The sequence below is a fragment of the Tachypleus tridentatus genome, chromosome 13 (genome assembly GCF_004210375.1).
Source record: "Tachypleus tridentatus isolate NWPU-2018 chromosome 13, ASM421037v1, whole genome shotgun sequence".
NCBI classification, from domain to species: Eukaryota; Metazoa; Arthropoda; class Merostomata; order Xiphosura; family Limulidae; genus Tachypleus; species Tachypleus tridentatus.
The window spans coordinates 171689182-171704989 of record NC_134837.1 but is presented as its reverse complement, the minus strand read 5'-3'; positions in this window follow the sequence as shown (position 1 = coordinate 171704989).

Genomic DNA, 15808 nt, shown 5'->3' with positions numbered 1-15808 from the left:
TAAAAGAAAATTTTAAGATTAATTTTAATACATCACAATTATTATATTCTAGTTTAAGCTCTGAATCAACACCTTATACATAAACCTGGAACAGTTGTTGCAAGGATTCGAAACTTGCTAATCCTCTCTTTGTTTTGCCTGTATTTCTGACGGTACACTTGTTTGTCAAATCTTTAACAATACAAAAGATTGTTTGTTTATATTTTGAATTTCGCCCAAAACTATGCTAGGCGTCCCTAATTTTGCAGTTTAAGACTAGAGGTAAGGCAGTTAGTCATCACCACCCACCGCCAATTCTTGGGCTACTCTTTTACCAACGAATAGTGGAATTGATCGTCACATTATAACGCCCCCACGGCTGAAAGTGGGGGCATTTTTGGTGCGACCGGGATTCAAACCCACGACCCTCCGATTACGAATAAAACACCTTAACCCACCTGGTTATGCATGGCCCTACACAAAGGAAGAATAATCTTTCAATTAATATATTTGGAAATATCTTTATTCCTTATGTCAAGAGCCCGGCATGGCCAAGCGCGTAAGGCGTGCGATTGTGAAGAAAATTGGAAATGAAATCCGACTCGCATTTATAGCATTAAATAATGGTGACAAAAAAATAGTGCTGACAGTCAACAAGAATATGCTTAAAAGATTTAATAAATACACATCTGAAAATAATTGTATGGTAGGTAGCACTTAAAGAAGGCATGTTTTGCTTAAAATACTCATATGGAGAACTGAAGGCTTTTAATATTCAATAAAGAGAGGTGTCTCCATGACTCTTATATGGAGTGAATTTATAACACGAACATTAGAAATTCTAAGTGACAAAGAACGTACTTTGATCATAAAACCACGATAGTTATGTTGATTGTCACAAAATGTTGAAATGTGATCGGACTGCATTCTAACTATGTGGACAAACTACTTAATTCTTTGCTTCTCAATGTATTACTGATTAGAGCTATTACAACCATTTCTTCGACCTTTATAGTTATTTTTTTATTTTTTCAAGCTGTGTTAACAGCTTTCTGTAAGCATCTTATTTCGCAAATGATGATTTTCCGTTCTTGATTTTTATTTGTAACATGTGGTTAGTACAACTACGATGTTTATTAATGTTTACTTTACTTACACCAGGATATCTGGGCACTTTGTGAGAGGTAATTAATCTTACTCGGGTTCATTGAATTTTGCCAGGTCGTTCATCGTTTTACTGCAACCGTTTTATATCTCCTTCAATCAACTTGGATGTCTGTTTTTGAATTACGCTAAAAGCTACAAGAAGGATATTTGCGCTAACCGTCCCTAATCTACAAGTATAAGACTGAAGACAAGACAGCTAGTCATCACGACACACCGCCAATTTTTACCAACGAATTGTTGGATTGACCGTCACTTGTTAAGTTCCCACAATTAAAGTGCGAGCATGTTTGATTGAATGAAGATTCGATCTCACGACCCCCTTTAGTTAGCTTTAGCTGTATGGATATCCACTATGGTCCTGCTAGTCCAGTCATAATTTCAACAAATTTCTAATGACCAGCAGTGTTTCAAAGAGGCCAGTCTGGCTATCAAGGTTACCATAACGTAAATCTTCTGATTAATATACCCACGTTATTCAATTTTTATTGTTTCATAATTCATCTTATGTACATTCAAAGTGTTTTTATGAACACTGGTAATCTAACTAGTAAATATATAATGATATAAAGTGGCTACAAACTGTGTTCAATAACTTCGTAGGTTTGATCAACTTTTATAAAAAGCCTTAGAAACTAGAGTACATTCTGTGGGTAAGTCTTAAGTTACTGGGGTACGACACTAAATCCAGGGTTCATTTATACTGGATTACAGAGTGCACATGCCTTTGTGCTGAAATTAGTAATAACGAAAGACTTCCTAGTGAGTAGTGATCTTAAAATAGATTGTGTACACTTTATACGTATATTTTCACTTGTACCTTTTCAAATTACTATATCACTTTTCGAGTAAAACATACAGTTTATTTTGTATAAAATGTTATTATTGTAGGCTAAATATTTAATAGAAAAACTTAAAATTACAGGAAAGCTGAGGTAATATTAAAAATATTGTAAATTATCTTACAGTTATTATATGCGAATATCTTTCAATCACTTTTATTGTTCACTAAAGTTACTGTCTTGGTAAATGGCCTTGCTTTGCTACTGCCTGTTGAATAAATTTGCTAGCTGTTAGCTGTTCGTACAGAAGTGATTGATATAAAAATTCTCTATAACGTTTTTTATCATTACCTGGTGAAATGGAAAAGTTTTAGTAACCTAAAACATATTAATGTTTTAGAAGTAAAGGCTCACCATGAAATCATACATCTTGAAGGTATGGTTTTACTTTATTCTTGTATTTTTTATTTGTCGCGCCAAGATACACGAAAGCCACATGTGCTGGCCGTCCATAATTTAGCCGTCATAGATTAGATGGAAAGAAGTAGTCCCTACAATCCACCTACAACACTAGGCTACAAAAATAGTAGAATTGACTGGAACATTATAACGCCCCCACAGGTGAGTGGTATTTGATATATATATACATACATGAATGTGAATTATTAAAACTTGTGAAACTGTTATTCAGAAAAAGGTAAAGGGACACAACTGTAAGCCTAGACCTATAAAATGAAGTAAAATGTACCCTGAAGTATGAATATGAGAACTTATGGAAAGTATAAACATTCTACAAATATAGTTCACACTGTGAAATTAAGCTGCCCTTAGAAATACCATCTAGACAACGTAAATTGTACAAAATAAGCTTAAAGCTCAAGTTGCCTTATAAGATAAACATCATAAGAAGCTTAGGGAGCCAATTCCTCATTTATCTAACAGATGTAAAAAAAAAACATTAATAATCTGAGAGCTAGCGTATTCTACAATGTCTATAATTATTATACATATTAGTATGTGCATTACATACATCAAGAGTTTACATCTATGAACTATTATTAACATGACAAGTAAATGTATACTTAGGTGACCATATTATAAACGAGTATAAACTGAACTAAAATGTATTGACGTTAACTGAATTTTTTTTTTTTTTCTGGGACGTATGTGCTTTCTCTGCCTTTCTGCAAAAAAAAAAAAAATTTTAGGTTTAAATTAACTTGAAATAATTCGAATGTATATAACTGTTTTCAGAACAAACAAAGAGACACGACATATTTAGGTATCTCAATTTTTCTTCTCTTTAATGAACAGAGCAGATACGGGGATTATATATATTCAACTGTTGTACACAGCGCATAATGAACAGAGGTGTCTTCCTACATATAAATTTCCCCAGTTAGTCAGCGGTATGTCTACAGACTTACAATACTACAATCTGGTGCTAGGCTCCCCGTGGTGGACACAGCAGTTAGTTTAATGTTGCTATGTATTAAAATAAACTTGCTCCAGAATATCTGCTAGTTGCTTGTTTATCTAACGGTACACTTGATTGTCGATTAAAACATATACAAATCGTACTTTAAAAATATATATTTAGAAATAGCTCTGTCGCTTAAGACTCCAAGCAATAACACAAAATATTTGCCTCACTTTGAAATATGAGCACGTCATAAAAATGACAGTTAACATCGTAAGATAGAAGTTTGGTTTTAGGATAGTTTTAGAACAGTAGTTCAATATTGAGGATTACGACAGGTAGCCTTATATGCTTTGTCATAAATACAAATAACATCTTTTCAGACAAAACTGGCAACTTTATTACGCAACGTTCAAGTGTTAAAAATAAAAAAATGGATTGAAATAAAGCATTATATATTATTCATCTTAGGATGTGTGTGGGTATGTTGTGGGCATAATAAACTCAGTGTAAACGATATCGATCAATGTATTTTCATCAACTCGATAAACTGTTTAAATTAATAATTTCATGTTTTTAGTGTCACAGACAAAGTGCACAAAATGTTAAAACTATTCTATTTTATAACAGGGAACAGAAAAATATATTCCTGTTACCAAAATGTCGAAAGATTATTGTAATTAATTCAAGAAATTAGCAGAAGAATGTGGATTTATTCCCACTGATGTAACTTCAAGGCTGGAATCTTTTACTTTCGATTAAAAAAAAAGTTTTTATGGGTAAGTATAGTGTTAATTATGTATGTATTTCAATAAGGTATTTTGGATATGGATTTTTATTGTTAACTGTATCAAAACAGAAATCTAACTGTGATGATCTCACAATTATAAGTTCTAATTGTGATATATTTTTCAATCACTTAAACATGCATACATCTTGTTTAATTACATACAAATATTTGTCATTTTAAAAATAATCACAGTACGTTTCCACGGAGAGAAGTAAAGTCTAATAAATATTAAAGAGATAAAAAACAAAACTCCGAAGGTTAAAATTAAAGTCTCAAGTCATAACTGTTTATAAATTAACATATCGTGCGTAACTGCTGCATAAGTACTACATAAAATCTGAAGATAATTCTTCTGGTGTCACGCTTTTCACGTATCAGTTAGAGCGTGAAGCAAACCGGTATGCATTTTTCAGTAAAATCTTATTACATTTTTGCAATAATGTCAGTTTCATTAATGCAATTTTTAAAAACGTCTGACATATATGTTTTTGTGTTACTAGACTAAATATATGTCTGATCTACATTGATTTAATCAGAAGCTACTGATAATACAAAAATCTGGTGAAGAAAGTGGACTAAAATTTCATTACTTTACAAAAATTGATAAAATTGACATAAATAAACAATATTTCATGATGGAGTTCAAAGGTCCCATGCATTTCCTAAGGTCATCCAACATTGCCAGTTTGTTTTAGGACGCCTGCACGTAGTACCAGAGTTCATACACCAGGTTTTAGTGAATTTGTTCGGGATAATAACTTAATTTTAAAAAACCGCCTCAATATTACGGAGATTCCAAAAATCATAACATGAGATCGAGGTTCATTGACATTGAAATCCTACAGAAGATGGCTGTATTTTATTATTAAGAATATAACCTCAGTCCAAATACCAAGTTTTGTCCTACCAACTCGAAAAGAAAAAAGTTAACTGAAGTAATTCAGAGTAGTCTGTACTGTTGACGAAGTACTTTTGGTGCAATGACAAGTAAAACTTAAAATTTTTACACCTTTTTTGTTAACATCTGTCATAAAAGTGGACGTCAATGTCTCAGTATAGGCGATGGGTGTTAAATTGTTCCCTTCTTTATAGTCAGTAGCTCAAAATTAAAGATAGGATCATATATCTTTAGTAACTTCGTCATAATTATAAAGATCATCCTTGTAAGGCAAAACAAACACGTTTATTGCGCCACTTATTGAAAGTCCAAATGAAAAATAGATTGAAATGAAATATTACATGTTATTGATTTAAGGATGTTTGAAGGTGTGTTGTGGACAGAATAACGATTATATAAATGATATCAATAATTTATTTTCTTTAACTTGATAAATTATTTATGTTAATAAATTCATATTTTTATGGTCAGATAAAATCGATACGGAATTTTAAAACTATACTATGTGCCAACAGGGATTAAAAAAGTATATTCCATTTACCTATATGTCGAATGATTATTTTACTGAAATCAAGAAAATGGCAGAAGAATGTGGATTTGTCCCCATTGCTGTAACTTCAAGTTTGGAATCTATTACTTTTGATTCAGAAAAATAATTTATGGGTAAGTGTAGAATTAACTTTGTATGTATTTCTTTAAGACATTTTGGTTATGTATTCCTACAGTTATCTTTAAAAGACATGGTAATCTGATTGTAATGATTCTAAAATTTTGATATCTAAGTGTGGCATATTTCTCAATTATTAAAACATGCATACGTCATGTTTAATCAAATACTAATATTTGTTGTTTTAAACGTAGCCAGAGAACATTATTAAACTATATTAAACAATTAAAAAATTAAAACTGAAATCTAAAGTCATTATAATTTATAACTGAAGACTTCGTGGATAACTGATACATAGGTACGAGAAAGTGACTGAAAATAATCCCACTGGTGTTACGCTTTTCGTGTGTCAGATAGAAGTAAAATAATGTCTTTCATCAAAGTTTTATTGCATTCTTCCAGTAATGTCAGTTTTATTAATAAGGTTGTTTAAAACTTGGGGTATATATATTTATATATTATATGTGTTCTTATAATTTTGTATTATCATTGTTAGCTACATTTACTTAGAACTAAATTAAAAGTCATCTTTATGCTAAATTTAGATAAAATTAGAATAATGGCTGAAAATGCGATAACATCGAAACGTATAAATTAACGGTAAATAATACTCCTAATTAGATTAGTAACTAAAAACTAACATTATTCACTATGCTGAGTTTTAGTTCTGATCTACAAAATATCTTGATTTAACCAAAATCTATTGATAATATGAAAAAGCTGGTGAAGAACGTCGAATAGAATATTATTATTCTACCAGAATTGTTAAAACTAGCATAAAAGAACCACACTTCACTGTAAATTTCTAAGGTCGCTTTATGATTCCACGACTGCTAATTACTGTCACGGCACCTAGCTCAAAAGTTCACGCAGCAGATTTCAGTGAATTACTTTAAGTGTGAAAGTATCAGATTAGTTTTAAATTAAGTGCCTCAGATATCCCAAGATCGCCTTAGCACAAAAAAGATGACTGTTTTTCACCACCACAGACATCCCTGCCAAGTTTGATCCTACTAATCCCAAAACGAGGTTAAAAGCTAAAGTGGTGCAGGCTGTCTTGGTTTTTGTTGAGGAATGACTTTTGATATAACTTTAATAGGTATTTCTATGCTACCTTAATCACTGTTTAACTGATAATTCATCAATTTCTTATGATAAATATATATATATATATATATTTGTATATAAAAAAGAAGAATTTTCTAACATCTTTATTGCTTGTATCTCGGGAATAGATTTTATTAGACTCACTTAAAAGTATCTTACATATTTTCGGATTAGACATTTAACTCTATGTATCTATAACTTAGACTTAGTTACTTTTCAATTGTCTTTTTACACGACTGTATTTCATCTATTTAACCACAAAACAAGTTCTTTACAGTAACAAATTAGCATTAAAAAGAAACAAAATAAATATCACACCATTTGACAGGGATAAATTTTACGTCAGATACGAAAAAATTTCTAATCAAACCAAGTAGAACTTTAACATATGACTTAAGAAACAATCAATATAAACAATTTAACAATATACGAAAACCTAAAACATATTTTCTTGAATGTTTAACTGCCGAGCTGTTTTTATCTTAAAAGTGAGAGTTATTTCAATGTTACAGTGTTCTAGTGTAATATGTTATTACATACTTCCATTTAGCAGTTATTTTTAGTTATTTTTGCAGCTGGCTTCAGTGATTAGCCTAAAGATTCTTAGCAGTACAAGCAAGCATGAAAATGACTATTAAACGTCTTTTTAATTCGGTGGATAATCCAGGATATGAAAAGATTCTTACTTAGGAGTGAAAGTAAACATCAAATTATCTTGACTGATGAATATTTTTTACATTAACTCACAGAAATAAATTTTTCAATCATTGTAGATTTTTATAAGTCCACTCTGACGGAAGAAATCGTTAAACAAATGCCACTGGAAGACTTCGACAAATTCTTGAAAGACTATGGGAAAGAATTAAAGAAAAATCAAGTAACTCAGAATGCTGACGGAACAGTTACTGTTCAAATTAGTGTTCTTGAGATTTGTTTGTCTTCAGTCTAAAAGTTCTAGATGAATGCTGTTAACATATCGTACCTACATACTCATTAATTATCATTTTGAATCAAGATTGAGTGGAGTGTTAAGGGAAAGCAGAGTTCTAAATTAATCATTAACTTGAAGAAAGTTGGTTATTAATATAAAAACTGAAATTCACTTTTTTCGCAATAAAAAATGGAAATAAAGTTTAATTCAGTCTTATAATAATAATATATTAATATTATATATATATATATATATATATATATATTCTTTTGAGAAATTTTAAGTTTTCTTATTATATATAAAATTGCTCCCAATACAATACCACTCTTCTTCAGAAAACAGGACAAGAAAGATTTACGTTTACAACATAAATATACAACTGCAGTATGTTGCATCTGGCTTAACGTAACTGGAAGATATATGTCCTGATACTCTCTCAAATGTTCACAACAGTAAATTCGCATCATGAGGGTACAGTTACTTGAAGACAAACTTCATACATGAAATATCTCATTGTAGGATAGTTAATTTTATTTATAACGTAATTGTAGCACTGTAAATGAAATGTACTGTACCGAGAGATAAAAACAGAGTTTATTAAAACGTCAACCACCTGAAAATAGAAAATAAACCGACAATATTATTAACATTGGAAGATTGTTATGGGAAATAATTGAAAAATGTTATTTTTTTGTGTACATAATTTAACAATGATTCAGATATAAGCTGAAAATTGTCAAACTAAAAAAGGCAAAAGCTAAAATTCATTTTTCATCAAACTTGTGTTTATTGTCTTTTACAAGTTCACGTATATCATGTGTTAGTGGAATAAAAAATGATATCAAGAACATTCGAGATTCATATTACGAAATGGAATAGTTATGTTAACTATGAGCCTGTTTAAAAGCAAAGAATATATATTTTTCTTTAATGTAAAACGTCTACACTTTGAACATATTTCCAAACAAGTAACTATAAGATAGAATAGTCCCATAAACAAAAAAAAATTAATCTGGCAATATTCGTTAATTATTGGGTTAGCATGTGGAAGTATAAACAACGAGAGCACTCAACATTGTGTCTACATCACGTTCTGTATTATAACAGCAGAACTATAACAAATTATTTGCCCTGGATATATAAGATTTGTCCTAAATAATAATGGTATTGCATTGTCTGTCTTAGTACTGCTTTAGATTGTTTATGAACTGTGTAGTTTATCAGACGTTAATGAACAATGTTATCGTGAAGGCTTTTCTTTATATCTCACTACATGTCACATATGTTGTTAATAGTTTCAAATAAAGTTCGTATTTTAGCACTAATAGATTGCTGTAGTGTTGGGATCTTTTTTCTGGCAAACTGTTTAACTTTTTTTTAGTTTCTCTATACCCCCTGTATTTCATCATGCAGTATTTTTGTTTATGTTCATCCCAGTTTATATTAAACCATTTTTGTTACAAGCATGGTTAAACACTTCAGATAACCTTTTCTCACGTATTCTTAACCGTTGAACTTTGCATTCTTTTATATTCACTAAAAAGGAAACTTCACATCGGAAAAAACATGCACTGCTGGCCAAAATCTTAAGGCCAATGAACATAAAGAAAAAATATGCATTTTGGGTGTCGGACTCAACCACTTATTTGAGTAGAGCTTCGAAAGATGAAAATAAGAAAAGGAAAAATAAAAACAAAAACCTTTTTAGCGTTTAATAGGGAAAATGTGAGCACTATGAAATTCGCTTAAATACTAACTGGTGAAAAGTTTAAGACCATACCAAAAAGAAGTCCTAAACAATTGCCCAACAAGAGGTCTCAGTAGTAAGTTGCACGGCCGTCATTGCGAATAACTCCAAACATTCGCTTTGGCATGGTCGATATAAGCGTTGCAGAAGCTTGGCTGGAATGTTATTCCAAGTGGTGATGATGGCTTTACGATGATCATGCGCTGTTTGGAATTGATGTCCATTTCTATAAATTTCCCTTGCTATTCACCTTCAGACATTTTCAATAAGTTTCATATCGGGCGAACACGCTGGATGGTCTAAAAGAATCACGTTATTCGCCATGAAAAAGTCCTTTGTCTTGCGGGCATTGTGGATTGCAGCGTTGTCTTGCTGAAAGATCCAGTTATTTTCACACAAGCGAGGGCCTTCAGCCAATAAGGATGCTCTCTCCAACATGCCAATGTAGCCAGCTGCTGTTTGACGCCCCTGTATGACATGAAGCTCCATTGTTCCATAGTAGGAGAATGCACCCCAGATTATGATGGAAAACCTTTCCATTGTCTCCAGTGGGATACCCTTATCGTTCCAATAATGTTGGAAGCCATCTAGACCATTCAGGTTAAATGTTTTTTCATCAGAGAACAAAACCTTTGTCCACTTTTCTGCGTCAAATGTTTGGTGCTTCTCAGCAAAATTTTACCGAGCTGTTTCGTGGTGTGGAAGGAGGCACGGCCTTTAAAGACGTTTACGGTTTTTAAAGCCTTTATCTCGTAGATGCCGTTCTATTGTTCTTAAGCTGCATTTTGCGTCCGTAAGGACCTTAATCTGGTTCGACAATCGGCTGGTGTCTTACCGGACAACCCGTCGAATCCTCCTGCTCAACGCCGGCGAAAATTTCTTGGGCCGACCACTTGAAATTCTCCTTTCGTATCCCTCAGGGTCTTTTAAGAAATTTGCAACAGCAGTTTTACTATGCTCAATCTCACCAGCGATGGCACGTTGAGAGAGACCTTGCTTTTGGAGCTCGACAATTCTGCCACGTTTAAACTATGTCAACTTTCTAGCTTTTGCTATGTTTTTACCCAATATAACACAGGAGATGTCAGTGGGAGATGTTGACAACGCTCATGCTTGAAAATAAATGACTAAACTTCGTTATGTGTTTACCGATTAACGCTACATTTCAGTATGGTCTTAAACTTTTGACCAACTAGTATTTAGGCTAATTTTATAGTGTTCACATTTTCCTTATTAAATGCTAGATAAGTTTTTTATTTTCATTTTCCCTTTTTATATTCTTATCTTTTGAAGCTCTATTTAAATAAGTGGTTGAGTCTAACAGCGCAAAATACATATTTTTTCTTTATGTTCATTGGCTTTAGATTTTGGCCAGCAGTGTATAATTTAGCCACTCCGGAAGCATTAATTTTATATTATTTGGACTCTTATCTGAACTGCAACATAGGTTAACTATATAGCAATATAACTGGTTATAGCTCGGTTTCAAGGTTATTAAATATAAATTTAATAATATAGATCCTCCTCGATAATTCTTGCATGCGTAATTTTTTCTATAGCAAAACTACAGTGGGCTATCTGCTGAGTCCACCGAAGGAAATCCAGCCCCTAATTTTAGCGTTGTAAATCCCAAGAGTTACCGCTGTAGCAGTGGAGAACTAACTCTTGTATAACAACTAGAAAAGTAACGACTAAGATTTGGTTGTTATTCATCATTTGATAGATATACATTTGAGTCTTTTGATAGCTTGAAAGAATGACAGTTAATTACATTTTATAAATTTCCTAATTTACTGCTTGTTGTAAATCCATTTATCGATAGAAACACATCGACAGAATCATACAAAAATAGTAATAATTTTCGTGAATGCATTTTGTTTACTTGAGAGATAGTACAAATATGTTTATGGTTCAGGACCATACAAATTTTTAAAATCATAGCCTTTACTTTCGCAATAACACACACACATATATATAATGTTTTGGTTATGATTACAATAATGTTTCTTTTCCGTCTTTACCTTAATGTACTTTAAAATACGCATTTATTAACAAGGATTTTCAACAAAGTTTTCTATTCTTTGCTACCTGAATTAACTGAACATAATTTGAAGTCCGTTCAAAATGGTAAAGAGTTGGCATTTTCTTCCCCATGACCTTAAAGTAATAGATCATTAATAGCTTTTCTGGTTTTTGCATACAATAACTTACAGGATAAAAGGACACTAAATGCTTTTTTAAAAAATAAACTAGCAAAGTAGATTAACTTTTCAAGCAATTTTATGTTTAAATACATTGTAAAAGGAAACTAAATTTTTAAAAGTATTAAATTACATGATTTTTTTAGTAATTTTGTAAATAATCAAATCTTAAAGCAAAATACTTTTTTCCCTTTCTTTTTTGAACATTACTAACTAATTGGAGAACAAAAATCCTGGGCTTAGTCCATAAATGAGGTTGTAGCCAATGATTTCAATTTAATCCGCAGAACGACTAGAAATGTTCTACAATCTTTAACACGGTAAACAGTAAATAAAGAAAAGTTTATGTCAAACAAATTATTCCATTGTCATGGAGTTGTAACAATTAGAAATTATTTTATAAAATTAGTAGTGTATTTTAATGTTTATAAGCTAAATAATTATGTATAAATCAAATTTTGAATACATGTTTAACGATACTTTTGATAAAAATATTACTGTAGTTCATTATTTATTCATAATATATAAAATATAGATATGGATATCTCTAAAACTTTTTAATGTTAAAAAATAAATGTCAGATGAAACAAACTTTAATCTGTTCTTTCTAAAATTAAATTAATGAGATATGGGAATCAAAATTAAATGCAAAAAAAGCACATAAAGATATTGATTCCTTCACAATCTTTTTCAAGAATTTCATTAAATACAGCATGAAACATATATATACAAACAACATTATTTACTCGAGGTTTCTGTGTTTTTTTGTACAATTTGTTTCATCTACAACACCTTTCTGAACTGAGATGGTCTGATAAACTTGTTTGTGCACACTGGAGAGACCTAGTTGCTTAACAGTAGTATGAAGTAGATTCTTTAAAACTGTCAAGGGGATAATTCTGTCTATTTTACATTGTTTTCTAAGGAGACATAGCTCTAGTAGTACAGTTGGCTCTTTCAATACAATGGACACAATAACGCCATCTAATAATTATATCACTAATCCTCTGTATTTCATGACTATCCCTGCACTAAGTTTCATCCATATCAGCTGGCATTTTATTAGAATAGCATTACTCACAAAACCTAAGTTGTTTTGAAATTTATAAACAAACGAGATACGTTGAGGGAAACTAGGACGCCCAGGTAGAATATAGAGAAGCTTTTAAAATTTCGTCTTATCAACATTTGTTCATCAAACGTTTATCAACCAGTACTGAAAGCACTGGTGACTACAAACTAAATCTAATGGCTGCTTCATTCTTTACTCTTCTCAGCCAGTCAAATTACATAGTTACGTTTTATGCCATAGTGGCAACTCCATTGATACCATGAAGACAGAGGTTGCGGTAAGTAATATTGATAGTGTTACAGTTTGAATATACAGACCTCAGATGAGTCATAATCATCGCTCCTTTGTACTTACTTTCGACTCATGTCACCATTCCTGTTACTACTTATATGTTTTGCCTCTCCCACTAGTGCAGCGATAAGTCTGCAGGGAAAACTATAGATAATAACTGTCTACATTTGAGTTGAGGATTCATTTCTTCATGACCATTTTCTATTCCTTGACCATAAGTTTCGTACCTATATCTTTATACCTTATACTAATTATCATGGTATATGTTTCTGAATTATTCTATTTACTTGAATCATTTTGTCTTTACCATTCTGTACTCGTCATAATTAACAACATTCTTCATGTAAATGTGATTTAGACATAACTAGTAAAAGTTTTAATTCTTCACCAGTTGGTAGTGATAGTTTTTAAATCTCATCCAGCTAGACACTAAAATATATGTGTAAGAAAAGTGAATTAGAATTACACCTTGAATTATCGTAATTCATACTGGTCTTCTAACCAGATTTATATGGAAAACAACACTTTAGAATTTGTTCAGATCTCTATACTGTCGAGAACTTAACCCCTTTGCTAAAATATCTGAAACTAAAATTACTTCATTTTACTACCAGCATATTTCAAGCTTTTGTTTTAATTTACATAAAGATCCGTCACCCTACCGAGAAGTGTCATTTATTTCACATCTCCTCTTCTCTATTTCGTGAATATTTCCTAACCTAAGATACAATTATCCTCAATATATGTGTTCAAAATACTTCGCGTAATGATATTTTTTGCAGTTAAAGGTCTCATGTACTGAAAGGTCTGTAATGAACCTGTTAAGTTCCCAGTTCCTTTCATAATTGAGATCGAATTTTATACGTGACTGGTCAATTATGCTAACCCATTTATATTCAAAACCAATCTCTTTGTAGTATTTTACAACACAAATTTCCAATATCCACAAGAATACATATTTGAATTTGAGATTACATCATGGAGACAAATACATAATAGGTCCCATGATAGGTTTTATATATTTAGATTTACAAAAACTAAACAAGTGAAATACTGCACCAAGTCTGAATGGAATTACCAATAAACATTCATTCCATGCTCTTAGACTTTCTTTAATATTCTGTCAATACTCTTATTCTCCACAATTGATTTTAACATCAGTCTTGAAAACCTCCTAATTTTATTGAAACACAATAAGTCTTCCTCAACTGTTAGCTTCTACCATCCTATCAATCGTATAATATTATCTAATAAAACATTCATGTATATCTTGCTAAGTTTCTACATTAATGTATTACAGACGATAATCTATTGCCAGATACACAGGTTGCGTTTCATCTCTTCCTTTCTACAAGAAGTAAACAAATCACTTTAATATAAACATGTCTTTTAGTAGGTACTTTATTTTTTTTGAGAGACTTCTAAGTCGATCTGTTGACAGTAGTATGTCGTATATAGTTTAAAGTACAAATTCAAACCTCAACGAATAATATAACACATCCTACAGCACGTTGTGGACTTAGCATCACTCGTATGTAATCTAGTAGTACTAGAACTTACTATGAGACTTAAAAAAGGGCTAATTAGCGTAATGCTTAAGCCAGTATCTGGATAATTTTCACTGCTATTACATGGAAGACGTATATTTATCTATATAGGACTGACTTCACAGAACAACATCGAATACTTTCAGAGTGAGCTAGATTTGTAATACAAGAAAATCATCAGATGAAGAACACATCAACACAACCCTCTTGCAAATGAATATTAATATTAATCAATAAAGGTGGAATAAAGCTAAGCACCAAGGATAAGTAGAAACCATCTTACAGCAACTTCCACTCTGTGAAAGGTTTTTCGAAAACCTAAAGTCGCCAAAATTAAAAAAGGTTTATAATATAAAAGATGTTCAGGAGAATCAAAAACATCAAAAACTTAATAATGAAAAAATTGAAGATAAGTACCAAAGATAACCAGACTGAACACAACATATTCTCCTCTACCAAAGTTGTTTTTTTACGTAAAGGTTATATTTAAATAAAACAAAATGAGAAACTTATTCATAAGGTACACTACTATCCCATCTAGAACATATAAATCGACCTAAGGCTCCAACATGAAGCAAAAGCAGAGAAGAGAGAACAATACAAGATAATTCTCGTTATCAACTTATACTTCATTGTTGTTTTCAATTTGTCTTTGAATCCTCCAGAAAGTTAGTATGGGGAGAGGAGAGGCTCCATCTTGACCAGTCTATGTCTTTTACAAAAAGTATTTTTGTTGCTTTCTACTTACTCTAATATACAAGATAAGTTTAGAGTTAGTATTCTATAAAGACCATGTTTCATTTGTTTCCAACAATTTCAATGAGTTCTGGATCATCCCTTCAGAGGTTAGCAAGAAAACTAAGTAATTCACGACCATCCACAGGCCAAGGAGTACGAGAACGAATGTTTAATATGAACTGATGTAATGTTACAGACACTGTTTATAACAATTTGATGTTATACTTTGTCTTTTTTTTTTTGGTAAAATTTTGCTGAGGTAGATGAAATTCCCAATTACACATATTTCTAATAACCTCGTAATGTGTAATCGAATTGTACCAAATTTCATGGTCATGTTAGGGTTGAGACTTTTCATTACACTACAGAAAATAGTCCAGATAGTTGATCCTTCTGGATCTGAGAAGGATTATCCGAGTTTTCAAAAGTGAAATTTTACTTTATCTAATATAAACTCATATATTTAACAAAATC